Source organism: Atta colombica, unplaced genomic scaffold (genome assembly GCF_001594045.1).
Source record: "Atta colombica isolate Treedump-2 unplaced genomic scaffold, Acol1.0 scaffold140, whole genome shotgun sequence".
Lineage (NCBI taxonomy): Eukaryota > Metazoa > Arthropoda > Insecta > Hymenoptera > Formicidae > Atta > Atta colombica.
The window spans coordinates 868,621-872,818 of record NW_017259229.1 but is presented as its reverse complement, the minus strand read 5'-3'; positions in this window follow the sequence as shown (position 1 = coordinate 872,818).

Here is a 4,198-nt window from a genome sequence, read left to right as displayed (position 1 = left end):
ACATGTAATGATATAAATGTGATATGTAATGATATAAATTAAGAGAAATAATATGTAATAATATTAATTATATTTAGATACAAAAACATTATAGATAGCAAATTTACAAGATTAGTAAGCAATTAATATCTCTTATTTGTTGAATTATTGTTTTCATGTATATATATGTCGTTTATATATGAAGAATATTGTATGTAATAACTTTTTTATTAATTCATATTGCAAATAATTTTCGTATTATATATTGATTCTAGAATATTGCGTTTTAATGCGACTCGGGTACGTCTAATTTTTTCTTCATTATAATCCAGTTGACCATTTTAATCACTTTTAATCTATGTGTTTTACATTTTGAAATACTTGGTTAATTGCATTTATTTCGTATCCATTTTTTATTAAAAAAAATGTATTCAATACATTTTTTTATGCATTTGACGTATATATTTTTTTTAAAGAGGTTTTTTTTAGGAATATATATTACTTATAAAGTTCTATAACAATATTCTTCAAATCAAGCTATTAATTGCAATATGACTTTACTTAGTTCTATTTATTAAATATTAAATATTAAATGAAAATATGATATAATAGGCGTTATGTTCATTGGACAATTTGCAAGATTAATGCTCGATTCGTTGAGTCCATTTTCCAATGCTGCGTATATACAAAAAAACTAATGTCGGTTTTCATTTCATACACAAGTGAGAGTCTAATAATTATTATCATAATATATTTAATACTATACAATAAAATAGAATTCAATGAAATTATACTGCTGTATTAATATTTTGATTTAAAATTTTGTTAAAGACCTTAGGTAATAATATATTTTTATATTTACACAGTGTTTAAGTGATTCACAATTTATATTATGTTTCTTTTTCTTTTCCTATTTAAAAAAAATTGAAATACAAATTCATACATAAGTTATTTGTTCAATTCGTCGTCTGTAATAAATAACAACTATTGATTCGTAAATTTCGACAAATCTACTAGCATTTAATTTTTTCATTATTCATTTATGACTTTAATTTGCGCGCATTTTTTAAGACTGATTTCTTATTGTTTTATATGTTTGATTTTTCTTTTACAATTTCTTCGATAGCCATTTATTTATTCTAATTGATTTTTAATTTTTGGAAATAATGTAATTTCTGGCCCGTATTCAAAATGCGCTTTTATATTTGAAATTCTACAGTATATGTAATGAGAACTATGTGCTAAATGCGCTATGTGTAGCGCTACGCGCTACATCGTAAATGTTCTGAATACGCGCATTCTGAATACGTACAGGCTTGTCTATTTTTGCGAAACGCACAGCGTGAAATTCCGAAAAAGACTTGAATATTACGCGTCGCACTTATATACTCCAACCAAAAGCTAGCGCGATCCAATAAGCGCTCGAATACGCGCAGTGATTCATCGCGCTCATTGGCTGGCGTGTGAGTAGTTGGAGATTTGACGACGCATATAAGTATCGCATAATTCGCAATTTCACGCTTTTACGATTCGGTTAGGGGAATAGGCGTCCCGTCATTTTACGTTGAAATAGTTCACACCCCCCTGTGGCTTCGAATCAATTATTATCTACTTTTTTTCCTTAAAGCATCCTAATATTCCTAATCTTTGCAGAGAATCTCTATCAACAAATAAAACGACAAAAAATGGCTTAAAAGGACCACTGAAATTATTTCGACGAGGTAATCCAGAATTAATAAATATTAAATTAAATCATTTTGACACGCAACGCGAGAAATGTTTTAAGAACCTACCGCTTTTTATCTATCGAAGAGTTTTAAAATATGCGTTATATTAAAATATTTAATTTATAGGCTACAGTTTAATACGATACAGAGTGTAATTAATTTTGCATTTATTATAACATTTTAAATATCGCGTAATATAGATTCTATATAGTACATCGATTATTCAGCCGAAAATATTTTTCTCGATTCTCGTTTGGTTAAAAATCAAGATACATAAAAACAGTCGTACCGTCGAGCCTCGCGTCGCTTTTTACGCGTGAAGTTGACCGCGTGTGGAAAACAACGCTGCATCGCTTCTCTATCGCTTTCGATCGCATTCACGTTTCGTTCGCGGAATACGATGGATAGGGATGACAAGGCGGAACGGACCGGCTCTCAAACAAGTGGCAGCGCGATCACATACTATATGGTAAATAAAAAAACCTATATAAAACTTGTATACAATCATTTTTCGATATTTTACTGCGTAATTATAGATTCGGTATTTATTTAATGATCCGTTGGAACGAGTATTTCATAAAACTTGTTCAGCTGTATCGTCGTGAATAATTGACAATAATTTTCATCAATCTACAGTACGGAAATAATAATCATCATAAAAGGCGAACGAACTGTTATAATATACATTCACCTTTTATGGTGATTATTATTTCCGTATCTCGAATATCACATATGTTTTCGAAACGAAAAATTCAGTGAACGCGACGCCAAAAGTGAGAGACGTAGCGACGCTGCGTCGTTCGCGGCGTTCTTGGCACACGAATTAAGTTAACTACGCAAAAATTCTTCGCCATTTTAATTACATTTACGTTTCATTTACAGAGCATGATGGACACGAGACTGGCTCCGAGACGAGTGGCGTCGTAATTAAATGGTAATAGAAACTTATACCTGTAATATTTATCGTTTATTACAACATTTAGTTCGTGCAATTATAGATTCAATATTTACTGAGGTCAATATTACTTTAGCGAAGTTTAAAACTCTCTCTATCTCCCTCTCTTTGAAGAGAGAAAATATCGTTAAAGTAATGTTGGCACAATGGGATATAAGAAAAGAACGCGCTATCTAGACGCGTCGCATCGTTGTGTCGCTCTTGACGTATGAAATTATTTACGCGAGAGACGAAATCATTTTGACATATTAATTGCATTTGTTTTATTTGTAGAATGCGGCGGATATGATTGATTCCGAATAAATGACGTCGTGACTTACTAAATTGGTAAGCAAAATTTATTTTAATTTTATATCTAATTCTTATAAAATATGTAACATTCATGTAATCTTACAGATTCGATGTTAGTATTTGGATAATTCGTTCGAACACACATTTCATAATACTTGTGCTGTCGAATAGCGCTGCTATGTTGCCTTTGACCAGTAAAGTTAAACGCTTGGAAAAATTCACCATCTCAGATACATTCCAAATTTTATTTGTAAAATATCGTAAGTATCGAATATGACAAATTTCCTCTGTTTTTATTTTTTCCGCTATCGCAATGCAAACTTTACGTGTAATTAACATCGATAATACGTACAAAGTATAATAAGATTGCGTAATATTTAGTAATTATTTGCAACTGCACTTAATTTTAACAAATGATTTGTTTCAATTCAATAGATGCTGTCTACATATCACGAAGCAAGAAACGAGAGATAGAGAAGCAAGTTTAATAAATCTGTGCATAAGGAGGAGGAGGTTTAGGAAAAGTCGGACGCCAATGAAGCAACTTTATGGTGAGCAAGCTTAATTATTTACTTGTGTAAAAAGATTTTTTTAGTCCTATCTTTCCATCATTGTTTTATTTCGATTATTAAAAATAATAATTAAAGAAAAGAAGTTTATTTTTATGAAGACAATTTTGAAAAATACATAATTATTTTAATAGATATATAATTTAAAATTATTGAAAAATTCAAAAATTTTGAGTTTTAAAAATTAATTTTTGATTGTTTTAAATATTATTTTAATTTGAATTTTATGTTTTATGTTCCAGAATCATCGTGGCTACGATATTAATAACTTGCTACGCATCGGTCGGTGAGTGACAAAAACTTTATTAATGAAATAACAAATCTGTGAAAAATATAGCAAACAATTATCGTATTGATGATTAAAAATGAATATAATGCTTCATGGATCCGTTACCTTAAAATGGATGAGTTACAAAGAATTGTGATACATATTTAATCTTGGATTTATCTATCACTATTTGTTAACTTGATGTATTATTATGTTTGGGGCAATGTATTTATACTCATTCATATGAATACTTACACACAAGTATTCATATACATATAAAGAAAGAAATTAAAATAGAGAATTTAATGATCATTTAGTTGTAAATACATTATTAAAAGAAATAAAATAAGGATATGAATACATTTAATTTTATTGAATTATTAATTTTAAAAATATTAAAAAAGATTTA